Genomic DNA, 19315 nt, shown 5'->3' with positions numbered 1-19315 from the left:
ATGCTTGCCCTTTGGTCTGAAGTTTAGCCTCTGATTCCCATATTACACATATCCCATATCTACATATTGAAGATTCTAATGCTTCTCTGAAGGACAAGTAAAGATTGCACAAAATGTCTCCAGCACAGGGCCACAGGGCAGTCCTTCTATAGTCCATGGGCATAACTGCAGCCCATCCTTCATCTCTGCTGATCTTTGTAAGAAAACCAGTGATTACATTTACAATGACACAATTTCTATTATAACAGCCATTAATAAACAACTATGCAGGTAGTAATACAGAGTTTATCTTTCATTTGATTAAAAAAATTTAAATATGTCAACATTACTCATTTTTTTTTTTTTAAATAGGGTCTTGGCTCTGTTACTTAGGCTGGAGTGCAGTGGCATGATCACAGCTCACTGCAGCCTCAAACTCCTGGAAGCAAGCAACCCTCCCACCTCAGCCTCCTGTACAGCTGGAACTACAGGCGCATGCCACAATACCGGGCTAATTTAAAAAAATTTTTTGTACAGACAGGGTCTCACTATGTTGCTCAGGCTGGTCTTGACCTCCTGGTCTGAAGCGATCTTCCCAACTCAACCTCCTAAAGTGTTGGGATTACAAGCGTAAGTGACCAACACCCTACTGTAATTTGACAATTTAAATTCCAATCAATAATTTTTTGAAGTTCACAATAAATGTGTGTTAAATCCTCAAATACAGAATTCTACTTCTGAGTATGAGGGGGACTATCCCTATATCTATCCTTAGAGAAGCGTATACAATTTTTATGAGTAAGTAAAAGAAAACATGTAAAATCCCTGCTTTTTTTCCCCAGAGAATGCCCTTTCCTCTTCCTCTTTTTAAAAAAGCAGCAAGCAAGCCTGGCTCCCGGCACAGTGGGTCTCACTGTTGTGCCAACTCTTCTGATTCCTGAGAAGACCTTGCTCAAGGTCAGCTGAGATGGCCTCAGAGGAGCCACACCTGACTGCACTGCTGGAATCTGATCTCTGAGTCATTCTCTTGGGAAACAGCTGATCTGGAGAGAGGCAAAAGTCAGGGGTGCTGGCATGAGAGGATGATGAGTCATTGACGAGGTGCAAACCTCTCATTCTGGAGGACCAGCTTCAGGAAACACCGAGTTGGAAAAAAAGGTGTCTGGGGAAAACCAGTAAGCATTTTTGGTCAGGCCCATTTAACATACGAAATAAATACGCGAGGGCTGTTGTTCCAAGCAATTTCTCAAGTATCTAGCATGCACCACATTAAAAACGCGAAAATCTGAAGAGAAGTTTTGAAAAAGGAAAACTTCAAGGAGAAACAGATTTTATCAATTACTTAAGTTTGAATAAGATAACAAGAAACAAAAAACAAAGGAAGCCTTCAAGCTTATTTCCTGAAATTGTAATTACATGCATAGCGCACAGATATTGGTGTTTGTGTATTCCTTTTAAAATGACTTACATATACACACTACTCAGGACATTTCATGTTCCAGGATGAAAAAACTCAAAAAGGTTTGACCAAAAGAACATTACGATATCATTTTATTTCATGACTTCTTTTGCCTTTTAGTTTCCTTAAACAAGGAGCCACTTTTAAAAAGTCCCAGTGTGTTCTCTAAAAACAAAGTAATCTTAAACTCATATATTGAGAGCAGTGAACATTTAATGGCAATAATAATGCATATGAATTCATAAGGCTGCTTATCTGTAATTTAAGAATCTAGGAAAGAAAAATGTTTTAATAAACTTTAAATACAATAATAACCTGAAAGTTAAAAACATTTGGATACAGATAGGAAACAAATTATGCTTTTCACAGCATTCTTTACAGCACTTTAAAAAATGTTTCAATCTGCATCGGAAAACTGGTATAAAAACAACTCAAAGTAACTTGTACAAATTGACTTAAGGTTATTTAAGAATTAGGTATCTTAGGTATCAGGGCTAGGATTTACGCCTGCAACCCAGCTGACACGGTGTTGGTGAGTCACATGGCTAAGCTCTTTCTAACCTTCCTGATCTAGGTAAATAAAGTATTGATAAAGCTCAAGCCAGTTACTTATGCCTGTGAAGGTAACTGACTGTCTGCTTTGGATGGTTTGCCTTGATGCCGGGAGGGACCCGCCCCTTCTTGTGTACCTAGGCTATACCAGGTATCTCCATTGCTCTGTCTTGTTACTTTCCCTACACCCCTACTGCCTTAGGCTGTTCTTCTTACTTGGCATATGAGAAACTGAGGCTCACAGAAAATAAAGAAAACCATCCCAGTCCATCCAACTGGTTACTAAGCAGACGAGCTGAGGTGATGGCCAGGTCTACTAAACCCTGTAGTTCTTCCCTGGCCACCAGGGCTGCAAACAACTGCTGTCGGCAACCATCCTGGTGAGCAGAACATCACGCAGCCATGTACAAGAGAGAGGAGGGGTGGTGGGATCACAAGAGGGAATAACATGTCCTGCCTGGCTTGCTCTGACTTCCCAGTTCTAGCACTGCCAAGTCCCATGTCCCAGGAAATCCCTCAGTCATGGGCAAATCAGGATGGATGAGCTCCCTAGAACGGTGCAGAATGAAAAACATGGGACTGTTGGAAGGCGTTCCCTACTAAGTACACTGGCACTCGGGTGCAGTTTTACAACCTCAGCTCCACAAGTGCTGGCGATGGCAGATGCAAAGCTCCTTCCAGTCAACAGGAGCCCCGGGCTTTTGTATCAGAGCTTCTTATATCTGAGATAAGAAGATAAGTAAGATGGCGATAAGAGTGAGAGACTTCAAAGCATAGCACTGAGGGGTGTTGTTGGCTTTCTCTTTAATTCCTGTTTCTACAGATTGTACAGTTCTGCCCCGGCACAGGCTGATTCTTATTTGTCAGCCTAAGTTAGATTCTTAGGTTCTAGAAAAGCGATTACATCACCTGACAACATCCTGCATAATGCAATAATAATAAATTATAAAATAAATGGCTTACTATACCAGCAAGGGTACATTACAAACGGATGCTAGAAAGGAAGCTGGAGGAAGGCTGTCAATCAAATCCAAGCATGGGGCCACTCAGAATGTGGGCACTGAGACTGAGGCTCTGTTCTCCTGAGGGTTGCTCTTTACACTTTTCAACTTGTGGTGGAAATGAGGTAACTGGAGAGCTGTCTTCATTTTCCTAAACATTTCTAACCTCCTCATTTGGTGTTATTGAGCTCTCAGTCCCTCCATAAAAGAGGGAACCATCTGTACTTTGACCACCGTTCTTCCACTTCCTTAGCTCCTTCCTGGAAGATCATCTGACTGTAGGAAGAGACCTGGAAAAAATGTTCCCAAGCTCTCCATCAGCTGTGGGGACCAGAAAGGAGTCCTGGGAGCAGTGGGGATGTGGGGAAAAGCACCCTGCCATTCCCAGGCCTGCTGGCCGGCCATCCTCCAAAGATACTCCACCCCCTCAATCTCAGTTCCTGGACTGGAATTTAAGTTCTGCTCTCTCGACCCTGCCTCCCTTCAGGAGCAAAGCTCTCTCCTGGTCACCCACTCCCAGTGCCCCTGCTGCTGACCCTGCACCACTATCTCATTCCTCAAGCACAAAGAGGAAACTTCTGGCCAGGCCAGGTGGCTCATGCCTGTAAACCCAACACTTTGCAAGGGTGAGGAGGAAGGACTGCTTGAAGCCAGGAGTTAATATCAGCCTGGGCAACATAGTGAGACCCCATCTCTACGAAAATTTTTTTTTAAAATTAGCCAGGCATGGTGGTGCACATTCATAGGCTTAGTTACTCAGGAGGCAGAGGCAACAGGATCACTTGACCCCAGCAGTTCAAGGCTGCAATGAGCAACACACCACTGCCCTCCAGTCTGGGCAACAGGGCAAAACCCCATCTCTGAAAAAAAATAATTTTTTTTTTAAAACACAGAGGACTTCTAAATTATTGGGATTACCTGATAAACAGCACACAGCATTTAACAAACTAACAACTAGCAGATATGCAGAAGGTGTATCATGAAACCCCTTGGAACGGCAAATGGCCATCACTGACACTTTGGTCCTGGAGAGGACCTCAAAAGGTGGGTATTTTATTTTATTTTATTTCATTTTATTTATTTATTTTTGCCAGACAGCAAAATATCTGAAACCTCAGCTTCTTTGTCTTAGTGCAATAATGACACAGGTTTTCATAGAGAATCAATACCTCCTTCTCAGAATGGATCAAAGCAAAGCAATATGCTTACCTGAGAGGAGAATGAGTATTTTATGGATGGTAGGCAGAGGTCACAGGAATGCTGTCCTTTCTTAAAATGCTCTCTGCAGCAGGAAATTGCTAAAAAAAAATCAAAGGAAGAAAAGATTGCTTTTGCCTTTTTATTTGATAAAAATAGGCAGGCTATTAAATACATTTAGCAACAGAGAATGGTAATTCTTTTAAAAATTAGTCAATACAGGCTGGGTGCAATGGCTCACACCTGTAATCCCAGCACTTTGGGAGGCCGAGGAGGGCAGATCACTTGAAGCCAGCAGTTGGAGACTAGCCTGCCCAACATGGTGAAAACCTGTCTCTACAATCAAACCACACACACACACAAAAAAAAACAAAAAAAAAACACACACAAAAATTAGTTTGGTGTGGTGGTGCTACTCGGGAGGCTGAGGCACAAGAATCGCTTGAACCTGGGAGGTGGGGGTTTCCGTGAGCTGAGATCGTGTCACTGCACTCCAGCCTGGATGACAGAGCGAGACTCTGTCTCAAAAATAATAAAAATAGAAACTGATCAATATATTTAAAAAAAGACAGCACACATGTCAGTACACCAAAATGCATTAGTTTTTACTACTTCATTTGGAAACTAAGTGTTTTGTTCACTTCAACTATTGTTTCCTTTTTAAAAGAGACATTTAACCATGGATAGCAATTATGCAGAAAGAAGAATATAACATCAAGTTGTGATGAGTCACATAAATAACGTTTTATGTGACATCATATCTTATTTCCAGGGCTATGAAAAAGTGTTAGAGTTTTAAGGGGCCTCAGAGCCTCTGGTACACACTTCCCATCTACAGAACTGGAAACTGAGGCCCATTCAAAGTGAGGGGCTCCACAGCACCACTCAGCTGGCTAGGGCAGAGCTCTTGATTGCCCCAGGAGCACCCTTCATCTGCACTGTAGCACCCCCATGCCAGGAATCATTAATTCTCTCATTCATTCAACAGGTACTGACTGAACACTTTCTATGGACCAAGTACTGTTCAAGGCTCTGGGGGTTAAGACGAAAAACCTCTGACCTCATGGAGTTTACACTCCAGAAAGGGGAAACTAAAGAAATAAACAAATACAGTAAATACTATCTCAGAATGTCCCACTGAGGTGGCTCCATTAGAGCGAAATCCTTCAGGCAGTGGGGGAAGGAGCCATGGGCTCTCTGGGGAAGCACATTCCAGGCAGCAGGGGGAGCAGCAGCGCCACTCTCCACGCTGTGCAAAGGCACAGGAGGTTGTTGTGGCTGTGAGTGTGGCGGATTAGTGGACACTGTGGGGCAATGAATGGGCCCACCTATGGAAAGTCGGTGTCATGGACAGGCAAGCTGATGAAGGCCAGAGCGTTGGAGAATAGCTACTTAAAGAGGGGTAGCAAAGGAGATAGGGAAAAAACAAACCACAGACAAGAGAGCAACAGAAGAGAACTGTTTCCTGTCCTGGAGGTCCACTGGGTTAGAGAGCTGCTCTAAGGGGCTACCATCCAACTCAGGCAGTGGGGTGGGGTCTGGAGGGCGGGAAAAGTAAAGCCTGCACATTTTACAGGGTTTGAAAAAGTAAGTGTAGAAGCCTGACTAGGGTAACACATGACAGAATTAGGAGGACTTCCTGACTGCAGGATCTGTAGAAGTAGAAATGCAAGATCTGTTTCCATATAGAGATTTTACTGGTGGCAAGATCTTGTGCAAATAGGTGACCCCTAAAGTGGACTTCTCCTCCAAATTTGACAAGATTTAAAATTTAAATCCAATTAAATGTATAAAAAAAGCAAACACCTTCAAGGTGAAATCCAAGTGTTATAATCCAGTCTCAAATTTTACAAGCTTGTCTTTAATGAGCACATACAAGATAAATGACTTTCAGGAGTCTACATGCAGCCAAGAGTAAATGACAATTCCTGCCAATGCAAACAGTTTCAAAAGTAATCACTAAATTAAAGTAATCACTAAATTACTTAAGAGTATAACAGCAATCAAAGTGTTTGGTGATGCATCTAAGATGCATTTCTAAATTCTGGATACGTTAAAGAAAACTTCAATTCCCACAGGATGTAAATCTATGAACATATTTCCATGTAACAACCTAATGTGTATTCTGAGAAGAGTTAGCAGGTAGAAGAGAAATGATACTTTACATGTATTGAAATCAATAAAAAATACTAAAACAGAATATAAAGCTATGCCAGCTTCAACTTAATGCTGAGTTGTGAATGTGATGTCAAGAGGGGCAGGAAATAGTAAGTTATGGGTTGGGTAACATCTCTCTTCTCCTGAAGCCCTCCCTGGCACTCCTCACCCCCTTTCTAAAAAACTGGTTGCCCCTCCTTGGTATCACCAAACTATGTATCTCTATCTGCCTCATGCACCCCTATTATTATTAATTTAGCTGCTTCTCTTCCTCAGTAGTCACTTCTTACAGGAAGGGACTGTGCCTTCTTTCTCTCAATAAAGCTTAGCACAGAGCTTAGCACATGGTGAGTGTCCATGACCATAGAATACTACAATGAAAAATAACTACATTTAGATGAGAGGCCTAATACCTTTTCACATATTTTTCCAATCCAGGCAACTTTAACAGGTCAACCCTGAAATATTTATCAATTGCTAATGACAAATATCTATCAGGTTTTTGGATTATCACAGATGCCAAGTGACCAGCCACAAATCTACCTACAGATATTACCATAGAAACTCTTACATGCAATATCATGCCCTACCCATTTCTCTTTCCTCTTCACAAATATTTTCCACACCTTGTTCAGCCCAGTTACTTTGCAGCACATCATATTTTTCATGAAATGACTTCATTTTTAAACTAGTGACCACTTTTCCTATTTAGACCTCAGGATAAAATGTTAGAAAGTATCCCTTATAACAGAAAATGTTTTAATTTTAAAATATAATATTTATGCTTATGCTGACAGACCTATTGTTGTTTGGTCAGAAACGTCATCAGTAAAGAGTTATGGAATTTTAAGGAGGAAAAAGAACAACATTTTAAAGTGTCCAAAAAATTTCTTTTTATTTTCTTGTCACAGAAACATGTAAAGAGTCTTCTTAATCTAGTTTTAAAAAAGTTAAGATGTGATACATCAGAAGATAAAAGCACATATTTTGGTTACTTTACAAAAACATAAATAACACTTGTTTAATTATGTTATAAAAAAGCCCCTTCGGTGTATATTAAAAGTCCCTTTGGGATATCATAATGCCGGTGTATTACACAGTACACAGATACATCCATATTTAAATTTTTTAAAAAGTTCCTCCTCCACACAGAAAGTCTTTAAGACCCAGCCCTAGGGATTTGACATCACTTAGAGCTACTTCCTACATCTTTCCATGACACACACCTCAAAGGGGCTCCCCCAAAAGGAACTCTAGACAGTGTTTATGTGTGCCCAAGGCTTTCACAGTGGAGAAAACCTTCTTGGAAATTATTTAAGACTAAGGCAATTTAGGGAGCATTTCAGGAGATAGAGAGACACAGAGAGAGAGAGAGAGACCCACACCAATTTATGCTTCCAAAAATGAGTGTCCAAGCCTAATTGTTGATTCCCAGAAAGGTTTTTCTGCACATCCACATAGAAGAGCACAGCAGGCAGAGGGAGGGAGGGAATGAGAGAGGAGCCTGGACTTCTGGAAAGAGCAAAACCACTTTCACTGAAACTGCACTCTCCGCCACTGGTGCATATCTTCTGCAATGGGAACAGGCGTGGTTTGTATCAAGGAAGTGGAATGTGAGGTAGAACGACTGTTCCCAGGTTCATTTCACCACACAAGGTGTCTAAAAACTGAGATTGTCGCCAGCTGGTTCAAGTCACAAAGACACTGTATTACAAGCAACAACTACCAAACTTTCTTATTACAGATGATACTCTATTACAATTCAAGGCAAGCTTTCATAATATTCACTTTTTTTCCCTTAAAAATGTTATTTGGATGCAATTTGCACTGGATGATTTCCTGTCTACCAGGATGGACCTGGAAGGGAATGTGGAGTGGGGAAGGAGGCACGGTTGGTAAGTACTCTGAAGTTTACTCTGTCAAAGAATATACTGAATTCCTTTAACCAGAATATAGTTCTAGGTCAGAGCAGGTATTTGAACAAATCATTAAAATTGCATCATTTGGCTTTTCAGGAGCAGAGAAATAATTCCTGATGGTTTTCAGAGATCAGCAAGGCTCTGGTGATAGCAGACGCATGGTGGCTGGCAGCCAGCCGTGTGACTGGTGACTCAATACACAAGTTTCTGTGGACTCTACAGCCTGATATGGGAAGGACATCAATTTTTAAGTTTGATGAATAAGTAAAAACAAAGGAAGTTTTGGTATAAAACAGGACACTATGGAGAAGGGACACTGAGAAGGAAAAACTCATGCTGCATTTGTTTGGGATATCTGAACCTCAGTCTTGCCCATTTAAATATTTTTCTTTTAGAATGTGCCATTTTTTTACCACAGATTATTTAAGATTGTCAATTTTCAGGCAAAAAGTAATAGAAATAAAAATGTTGTCAAACAGTAGACAAAGTAAGTGGTAAGAACCCCACCTTCCTGCGACTTCATTTCAACTCCTAATGCAATGTCCCTGCTAAACAAAGCCATGAGACGAAAATTTCTCTTTCAAGCACAGCTAAATATACACTTTAAATATCTCTGGCAGAATGGGATATGCTAACCCTCTCTGTATTTAAAAGGCTTAATAAAAACTACAAAAGGTGAGACAAAGAAAACCATCCAAAATGAAGGCTGCACACATCTCTGAAGAAACAATAGCACATTACTTCTGCTAAGGCACAGCTTCAGCATCAGGAGAGTCACTGCCCTGTCCTAATTAGAGTGTGTTTCACTAAATTCTTCCTGATCATTCACTATTCAGCACAGTGTGGACTCAATGCAAACAAAGTCCACTGAGTACTGAAACGCACCTACAAAGACACCCAAACTGATGCAACACCGGGCTTTCCAAAACAGAAGCGAGCCGGTAGGCATCACTCCCAAGCACACACATGCACTCTTGAATCCAGGTAAAAACATGATTCCTCGGTGAATACTGTAAACAGGGTAGCTGTTTACCAGGCAAGCCTGTGGGAGAATGTATTTTCATATGGAATGCTGGAGTACCCATGGTATTAACAAAGCAAAATCAGATTAAACAGATGACACGATGAACATGCTTCATTTCACGCATGGCCGTGTTTTTCGTGAGAGATAGACTTAAAGTAATTACCATGAACTGAGTCTCCTTCACTGACCTCCCACCGCAGCTAGCTGTCCTTAACGGCTGATGCTCCACAACAAAGACGAACGCCTTCTCTCGGGCGCCTTATTCCTTCTTTAACGTTACCAGCCGAGCACCTCCACCGTTGCAAGAACACAGTACAGCACCTCTGTATCTATGTCTCTAATGCAGCATAAAGATTACTGTGGAAACCTATCACACGGGCGAGCAGCAATGCCACCAACCAATAAGGAAAAGGCACATGCGGAATCCAGCACATGCTCTCTGAGACGCAGGCTGTCACCGGCGTTTAGCAGGCTGCTAATCTAATTATAGCTGGTTTGCTAGCACAGAGCCATTGGAGCAAAGCACAGGAGAAAACTAAATTTTAATAAATTAAACCTCATAGACAAAATCATCTCGACTTCCTGTCACTTTGAGGATTAATGTGTCACCTTATAAACTATAAGTGATTTTTAAAGTGTATTCTTATTTTCCTGAAATCTAGAGAAACAAAGAGTGGTTAAATCAATGCACAGCACTATCGGCTTAGTTAAGCTTATCAGATTCCAGCACTAAGAATAAATAATAAAATTGATACTGTGAAAACAATAGTGGTGCTATAAAATCTGAGTCTTACTTTATTTACCTAATTAACAATTTGCCACATTTGTCATAAAGTGCTGATTAATCTCTTTTCAATATAGTTGGAAATACCATGCAAATTTCTATTTATAGCAGAAAAGTGCTAATCAAGGTGTAAAAAATCATAATCTTGACTACAGTGATTAATTCACAGTTACAAGGGACAGAAAAGGGATCTCAGAAGTTATTGTAAAAGGAAAAATTAAACACATTTGGCCACTACACAACTGAACGGCCAAACTACTTCTAGAAGCCAAATCCTGTGACGCGTTCTCACAGTCAGACTGCCTCAGTTAAAGTTCTGGATCTGCCACTATCTAGCTCTATGACCCTGGGCAAATAGCTGCATTTCTTTGTCTAAGACAATGATAGGAGCCACCTTGAAGAATTACTGTCAATGAGCTGTAAGTGCTTAGCACAGGGCCTGGCACAGGGTGGATTCTGGGTTCTATATTAAGTTCTTATGAGCAGTAGTGATCTCAACCACTCCATATTGTCTCCCTTTCTTTCCAGCATCACAGCACTCAAAAGAGTACCTCAACATGCCTCCATCGTACAGTTCTGTCAGAAATACCATTCAGAAGTCATGAAGGCCAAGAAGCTAATGGCAGGGTTGATTAATCACACAGAACAATTATTGGTATTCACTGTTGTAAGGCAAATTATTTCACCTACTTCTTTTTAGATATATAATAGTCACTACTTTCACTTGATTCTATACAAAGCTATCTTAAAAATAATTTTTCAGGAAATTAAGGGCTTCTAATTATTTTTATTAATGATACAAATTTCAAAAATGTTTCCTATGGAATATAAATTGGGAAAAGTTTTAATTAGAAGGAGCTGGATTAAATTTAAAATGACAAATTTATGTTGAAAAGGGAGAGAAGTCAGCCAGTCAAATGCAATTCTCAGTTCTGAGAGTTGTTTATCTACTTCTTTTCCCTTAATTTCTTTCTTGTCAATATGTTCCACAGAATTAGCAGTCCTGAGCTGATCTAATCAAATTTGTAAATGTTCAATGTGTTTTTTTTTTTATATTTCCTACAAGTGGGTATATTCTACCAGTCAAATTCCAATCCAAAGATAAAATGCAAACTTCCCATTTCTGTTTTTTTTTTTTTTTTTTAGCTAAAAAACAAAAAGCTGACACGCTCAAGAGGCATTATGATTTGCTCTGAGGAACCAAATCTTCACAGGGATTAATCAGTAACCAAGAAACAGGACTACTGGCGAAGGGGCACTTCATCCTCCAATCTCTGTGTACCACAAACTGTTGGGAAATAAACCAGTGAAAGGAATGACATGGACCATAAACCTCAAGGGAAAGCACAGAAACTCATGGTCCATAAATTCAAGGGTGAAAACCTGTGCTGGAATGCAAACACATACACAAACCCTGGAAACATGTGATGGAGATAACTGGCTAAAGAAAGTGAGAGCTGTGTGTGCTACCTGGAAGCATCTTCCTCGTGAATTATCAGAGTGCAATCACCATCATCAGGAGGTAAAAACTCCAAGAGGAATTGGCTTCAGAGATTTGGCCTAAGGCACAGCTCCCTGCAGGCTGCCAGGATACAGGCTAGTAACACTTCTAGGCATTTCTCTAGGAAACATCTAACAGCTTCTGCCTTCCTCTTCATTTAACAGACTGCTAGCTCAAAATAGGCACTGAAAAAGCTGTTTAATTAATTTGTTTCATGCCTGTTTAGTAGAAGACATTAAACAGACACTTTCTAAAAGAAGAAAGCTACTGTCCTTTCTTGGGTCTTATCTTTCAACATGTTCAGACCCAGTATTTGTTTTGGAGCTGAGTAACAGTTCATTGGGAATCTTTCTTATTGCCGCTTGGCTAAGGGGGGGCCTATGTATACAACCTCTGGAATGAGCCCTCTTGTCTTTGAACTTCAGTCAACACCTTTTGATTCTGAAAAATCATTGTTTGCTCAGTGAATCGTGTTAGGCCCTTACTATGTGTAAGGACTTGTGCTGGACCCTGGAAATACTGTAGGGAATAACAGAGCATTCTGATTCCTAAAGGAGCTTCTGTTGTAATGTGGGAGTGCTCATTAAGTGATTAACAAACAAGCAATAAAGATCAGGTAAACTGCAGCTCAGCACAGGATGCTCACATGACAGGGGTGGAGGATCTGGCTAAGGATGAAGCAGGTTTGCTGGCTTCCTCAGCAGGAGCACGGGGAAAAACCTTCAAGGGCTGTGAAGGTCGTAGAGAAGCTAGCCGGTGGCAGTGGACGGAGGATGAAGGAGGAGACACAACCACACACACTAGAGGAGGAAAGGGTTTGTCTGGCTCAAGCTCCCTGAGGGTCTGACCGCCACTTCTCTCCTTCTGGATCTTTGTAGATTCCCATTATCTTCCAAGTCAAAACCCTCATCTACTCTTCCTGGCTCAGAGAATGCGGACGTGTACATTTTACATTTGCTGTACTGACGAGGAGGAGCAGGCACTACAGAAACCTTCTGCCTCACTGCATGGATTTCCTCAAGTTCTGTTCTCATTCTCTAACCCTGGAGACTGAAAATGAGGCTGTGTTTCCAGAATTTTCATATAGAATTGTTACAACTGTTACAGTTTTTTCGCCTTGGAAAAAAGTTAGGGTTCACGTATAAAAAATGATTCTGTTGGCCGGGCGCGGTGGCTCAAGCCTGTAATCCCAGCACTTTGGGAGGCCGAGACGGGCGGATCACGAGGTCAGGAAATCGAGACCATCCTGGCTAACATGGTGAACCCCGTCTCTACTAAAAAAATACAAAAAATTAGCCGGGCGAGATGGCGGGCGCCTGTAGTCCCAGCTACTCGGGAGGCTGAGGCAGGAGAATGGCGTAAACCCAGGAGGCGGAGCTTGCAGTGAGCTGAGATCCGGCCACTGCGCTCCAGCCTGGGCGACAGAGCGAGACTCCGTCTCAAAAAAAAAAAAAAAAAAAAAAAAAAAAAAAATGATTCTGTTGAAAGCCAGGGCTCCGGGATAACTTTAGAGAGATCATAATATTCCGGCAGGAAGTATCTCGGTTTCAGCTGCTGGTCAAACACTACCTTAATGAGAGGGGTCCTGGAGAGCTGTTTCTGCTCTGATGAACTGCACCAGGGCCTGAGAAGGAGGCCTGGCTGCATGTGGGGCTATTGCGTCTGATGTTAAAGGACCGGCGTTTGAGCCGTGGTCCAGCAGAAGCCTTGGGCCCCAGCCCACATAAGGAGTGGAGGGCAGCTTGGAGGGCTGAGTGCTGAGCAGCATTTCTATCAGGGGACCTCAAGCCACAACATGAAGTCACTGCAGGCAGAGCTGGGCACCGAAACCAACAATCCGCTCCCCAGTCAATGTGAGCCGGGTCTGGGGAGCCACCAGGATCACCCCACACTGAGGAAAAGAAAAGAATACCCAGGTTGTGAAAGTCTCCTTCCGGCTACCAGGGGCAAGACAACTGGTGGGCAAGAGTCCAGGCAGCTGGTGCCCCTTCCTTCTCTGTTTCTGACACTCAAACAGCAATCTTTCTTTTTTTGTGAAGAGTGTGGCATACCAGGCACTTATTCAGCTGTGGCCTGGTTGGCCTGGGGCAGACTGAAACTGGCTGCTAGAAGTCACTCCTGCTGCTCCAAAGGCCATGGGCAGCAGCCCTGGCCCCAGCTCCCCTACAGACACTTGGCATCCCTGTGCCATGAGGCAGCCTCACTATCTGAAAAGGTCCTCAGTGGCTCCCCAGTACCTGTGCATCAGCCCCGAACACTAAGTGTGAGTTCTCAGAGAGGCTGCCCGCTGAGAGGGACAATGATGTTGGACAATGACCTTGCCAGGTACAAAAGCCCTGAGCAGACCGCTTGAGTCTTCTCTGCAGGGATCGGGTTAGAAGCCAATTGTGCATCCTGAAGTGTCTTCTCAAAGCCTAGTTTTTCTTCTTCCTCAAATGATCTGCTTTTTACAGTACTGGTGAAGGGGGCAGGGTACTACGAAGCTCAGGAAGGGGTATGAATTAAAGAGGTTACTAGGACTCTCACACTGGAGCGGGAACTTGGTTCTCATGCAGTTTCTTGTCATCAGGGCTCCTCCTCTCTGTTGTCATAATGACGTTTAACTCATATTTATTTACTCCTATCATTTGCCAAATACTGTGTTAGGATGAGGAGGACAAGGACCTTCCAAACCAGCGAAGGAGACAGATTCAACAATGCCAATGACTAAACCTGAACAGGGCTTTAAAATTGCAAACGAAACGTCACATATAGTATCTGCTTTGAGAATCCCCAAAATGCTGTTGGGTAGGTATACTTATCTTCTCACTTAGAGATATGGAAATGGCCCGGGGGGTTACAGGACTTGCTCAGTGACTCCAGACTCAATTCATTCCTAACACTCAATTCATTCCTACACACAAAAATTATTTACAATTATCCCATGGGCATAGTAACTGGATAGGATTAATCTAATATATAATAAAACCATAATAATGACATATTACAACCTAATAATAATTAGGTATTAAAATCATAAATAGATATTATTGTTTAATGAGAGCTATGAATTCTGTTGCAGAAGTCATCCTAAGACTTTAGCTTCCCTTCTGTTCTCAGATCATACCATGGTTTTGGATGTTAACAGGCATCCTCTAGGTTATGAAAGTGTTTACCTCATTATTCATCTCTGTACCACCTAACGGACCTGGAATTCTTTCTATATGGACCATGGAATAATTTCTATAAAATTTTAAATTACAATACATGGGCAAATATCCTAAATTTCAGTTTTGTCTTCTAAAGCAAAATGTCCACCATTTCAGTGATGTGAAGGTTCTGATAATTTGAAGTAGTCCCATTCAGCCCATCACCAGCTCTTTAATGCATCTCTGCACTTACTGTCCAAAACCAAGGCATATAATCTTGCACGGGTAAAGCATGCTGCTGTTTTTAAAAAAAGATTCATGAAAGAATTTCAAGTATGCATGCCATGAATGTTCATAATTATGTTTCAACACTAGTCACTTTGAAAGATTAGACTTTTATCCAAACAAATATGTAAGTAAAGAACATAATTTGCTATGAAATTTATCTAGGGTCTTTCTGAAACTTTTAAAATTAGTAGAGGCTAAAGGATAGCAGTCTTGATAAGAGTCATATAAAAACTTTGGGGATTATATCTTAAATGACATTCCTAGGGAGAAATTATCTTCCTAGAAAAATATCACCATATACGTCTCTCCTTCTATGCCATTTATTACGTTTTATCGCAATCCAGCTACTTTCAAGCTGGTAACCTTTTGTAAACTACTTAACTTTTCTATGCTTCCATTTTTTCATTTCGAACATCTGGAGGAGGACATTGTGTGGATTAACTAAATGAGTTAATGCATACATGAAGCATTTAGTGAGTGCCTAACACTTAGTAAACATCATCTAAATTCTCCCCACTTGGATGATGGCAAAACTAAAACATCCAGGCCAAATGATAGATAATACTAGAAAAACTGACACCCTCCCTGAAAAAGATGTATATAGTATAAATACATAACCCTCATGCCCTGAGCACAATCCAAATGAAAACTGTTATACTGTTAAGAATTTGTGTTAATAACACCTAGAAATTCTGCAACTTAACTAAGCACAACTTTTTCCATGAGGCAACTTGGAACAACTTTTGAAATTTAAAAAAATGTGTATGCCTTTACCCCTGGCCATTTCATTTTGGAAATATAATTCTAAGGAAATAGTTGGGATCACATGCCCCAAACATGAAATAATTGACGATATGTACAGAAATATTAGAGAAAGGCATTTACCATGGTATCCTTTTGATATGGTTTGGGTCTGTGTTTCCACCCAAATCTCATGTCAAACTGTAATCCCCAGTGTTGGAGGTGAGGCAAATGCTACAGCATCAATAGTTTTTATCTATGCATGGCAGAGATAGTCAACCTGTCTGAATTGTTTAATTTTTCTACCATGGCATTACTAACACTGAATATAAATTGTTAATAAAAACTTGGTATTTTTTTCCCACTTCCACCCAAGGAAAAGGTAAAAACTGGAGGGGGTAAATTTTTTATGAGTGGCCCCTCTAAAGTCTCGGTCTTAAGAGATTCTTGTGCTCCGTGCTGTGGTCATCGGATCTGGCCTACTGCCCGTCTACATGGTGCAGCTCAGCTTTGTTAACCAGCTAGTAAGTAGCAGTCTCAGCAAATAGGATTTTGATGTGCTAACCATGAGTCAAACCATTAGGCTGGGCCCCAAAAGTTCAGCTCAGAATTGTCAGCCAATTTGCTGATTATTATTAGACATTAGGGAAAGCCTCTGTTGGCACTGGTACAAGTCCTCATTGCTAAGAAAGGCCTAGATATTTCATTCCTCAGTTATTTGGACAATTCTCTCATTTTATGTAAGGATATTCTTATATACTTGGGAGACATGGCCAGATTCAAATGTCTGGAAAGCAGCCAGTAAGTTTAAGTGATGGGGAAAATGGAAAATAATTTCTTTGGATATAAAGTTAGAAACATTAGCATGATTCAAGATTGACATGAACCTTGGCAAGTTTCTGAAATTTTATGGATTGTTACCACTATAGTGGGAATCGAGTTTAAAATGAGGTAAAGCAAAGCAATCATATTTCAGTGTGTCTGCCTCTCCTGGCTATATTTTTACTTCCACAGTTCAAAATATCTGTGAATCATAGCTCAGTATCATTAACAGATAATGGTTCAATGGGTTTGTCAGAAAGATATATCCATTTATATGTGTATATTTTAAAGGTAGTTTTATTATATCTAGGGACCAATTTTTTAACTTCCACAATAGAAATTAATGTGCAAATGGAGTCTGTTTAACAGAAATCTGCCTTGAAGCAAACTGAGCTCTATTCCATCTATACTATTAAGAATGTAATTATCTGTAAAGCTAAGACTTTTCTTCTATTGAAAATAATCACTGCAGTTTCTTTTTAGAAATGTTACACTGTTCATAAACAGTGATGATTTCTCTGTATCTACATTCCCTATATTTCTCCTGTTCCTAATTTACATACAATAATATATGCAGAGATGCTTTTCCATGGTCTTCTTTTATAGCAAAGAAATGATTTTTCATTATATAATTTTGCTAAAGGCAGCTGCAATAATGATGGGACCTTTTTCATTTCACAAGTGTCAGTCTTCTGCAGCATTTCCCACTGGGTGATTTTAACAGAAAAAAAAGTATCGTGTCCTTCAAGAATGAGGAAAAGATATTTGAAGAGAAAGAATCCTTTAAAAATATGAACATCAGAATAGTTTCTAAATAAAGAAGAAAATCTGTGTCACTTATTTAAGGTTATTTCTCTTTCTTGGGTTAACAATTTATGCTTTATGGACCCAATAAAAAGAAGTTATTCCTCCAAACATTGCTGAAAGAGTTTGTAAATCCCTGGTGATGTCTGAAAGCTGCTTTTGCAGATGTGGGTTCTCTCTATGTAGGCCACCTTTTCTAAGCACAGTATCAGTGACCTGGGAGAAGGAGCACATGGGAAGGATAAATTTCACTGCTATAATACTTTTATCATGTGTATGCTATTAGCTCTGAAACAGGAAGTGGTGTGAAGGACATTAATTCACCTTCAGGAAACTTTCTTGGGTCTCTCTTGTACTTTATTTTCAAAGTCAGATTACAAGCTAATTTAAATTTCAAGTATTTGATTACATTCCTCTTGAATGACTGCTCATGATCTGTACCAAGTCTGTGCTCCCATTCAGGAGAAGCTATTTTAATTCCACTGCAGGCAGGCCTTCTAATGAAGAGGAGAGTTTAAATTCCTCTTACAGGGGATAGCATATGATGAATGTTTTTTATCATAAAGTCTGAGTCAAGCCTACACAACTGGTTTGCATAGTCAATTATATAGAAGGCTTTTAAAGTAAGGCCACAGAAATATTCTGTAATAGGAATAAATGGCACAAAGTATTTGACAGATGAGCAGAAAACCCTTCCAGGGGCCTAGAGAGCAGCAACAGGAACTGTCCACCTGATAGCTTGATGGCATTTTCAATGTTTTCCAGACTACAGAAGCTTTTATAATTTTAACCATCTTCTCCCAAAGGGTAAGCATGATCTTCACATTTATTTCTATAGTAGTTGAATAAAAACAATTTGAACATGTGATATAAATCAATGCCAGACTTTAGAAAGACGGTAGCTAGTGTTCTGTTATACTGAGAACATTAGGCTGTGTGTTGAGGGAAGGGGTGCTCTCAGTTAATTTTATTTGCCCTCAAATAAATAATTTTATTTGCCCTCAATGGGTGCAGCTCATCCACACAGAACAGAGTGGATCCTGGCTTCTCCGGGTAAAGAAAGCAGAAAATCACACAGGCCTTACTCTTCCATCAGTCGTGGGTGGTCTCGTTGATGAGGACTAACACTTGAGCGCTCATCCTTGAGAGGCCCCACGTGATAGAGCCAGGGCCTTGCACTGGTGGGCAAGGGTTTCCTTTCTCAAATCCCAGCTTGGGATAGGTTGAGAGAGGGGGACAGAGAAGAAAGATCTTTTTTGATTTTGTAACTGTCTCTTTCCTTAAAATTTCCTCATTTTCAGAAATGAAATTTATAGAGAATTTCTTCCCTGTCATTTTACTTTTCGCAAAATAATTTCCCTTTTCCCAAAATATACTGTACGCTATGTGCTGCTGGGGAAGATGTTAGGGAGGAAAAAAAAAATACTCCATTGGCAACCAAGAAAAAGCAATATGAAAGCACTATTACTTAAAGTATTGGTTGGTCTAATTGGTCTCCGTTGTGTGAGATTAATCGGAATTTCAGTTAATCTATCTTCCTTTCTGATTTATTAGTTTTGGGCCACTCTGTAGTCTGTGCTCACTCATGCCTTCACACACATTTCCTTTCAGCATTATTCCCTGACCTAAATTGCAGTGAAATGAAATGTACTGCACCAAATTTTTCATATCTGAACAAACTGAAGTCATCCAACTGCATAACACATTCCACCTACAAAATTCAATATCAGAATCATGCATTAGTGATGTTTCACATTTTGTGGAAATGTGAGCCATGGTGAGGAATCTAGATGGGCAGGTTGTCTGTGTTCCTACTGATAAGAAAGTATCCTCCTTCCCCAGAAAGACAGCTCAATTGTTCCATAAAGACACTGTAATCCCAACACTTCAGTGTTAATAAGAACAAACATATCAATAAAAGATAAGAAACAGACTATAAATGCATCCACATATATATTA

At 40.5% G+C, this 19315-nt stretch overlaps 1 protein-coding gene across 4 annotated transcripts in view; it reads right to left on the bottom strand.

Annotated features, from left to right (window-relative positions):
• Positions 1 to 19315, bottom strand: part of FAM110B (family with sequence similarity 110 member B) — a 159609-nt gene that overhangs the window by 76009 nt on the left and 64285 nt on the right. Inside the window, exons 2-4 of one of the 4 annotated variants that reach the window (XM_033202657.1) lie at positions 18956 to 18960; positions 17548 to 17552; positions 4201 to 4289 (exon numbers count right to left, since the gene is read on the bottom strand). The gene's annotated coding sequence lies outside the window, so the exon portion shown is untranslated. Of the gene's footprint in view, positions 1 to 4200; positions 4290 to 9451; positions 9707 to 17547; positions 17553 to 18955; positions 18961 to 19315 lie in introns of those variants that run through there. The other 3 variants (XM_033202654.1, XM_033202655.1, XM_033202653.1) reach the window with 3 other exon arrangements.

This window comes from Trachypithecus francoisi, unplaced genomic scaffold (assembly GCF_009764315.1).
Source record: "Trachypithecus francoisi isolate TF-2019V2 unplaced genomic scaffold, Tfra_2.0 Lachesis_group7, whole genome shotgun sequence".
NCBI classification, from domain to species: Eukaryota; Metazoa; Chordata; class Mammalia; order Primates; family Cercopithecidae; genus Trachypithecus; species Trachypithecus francoisi.
Note: the sequence above shows the minus strand (reverse complement) of the source record. Positions and strands in the feature narration are given on the sequence as shown.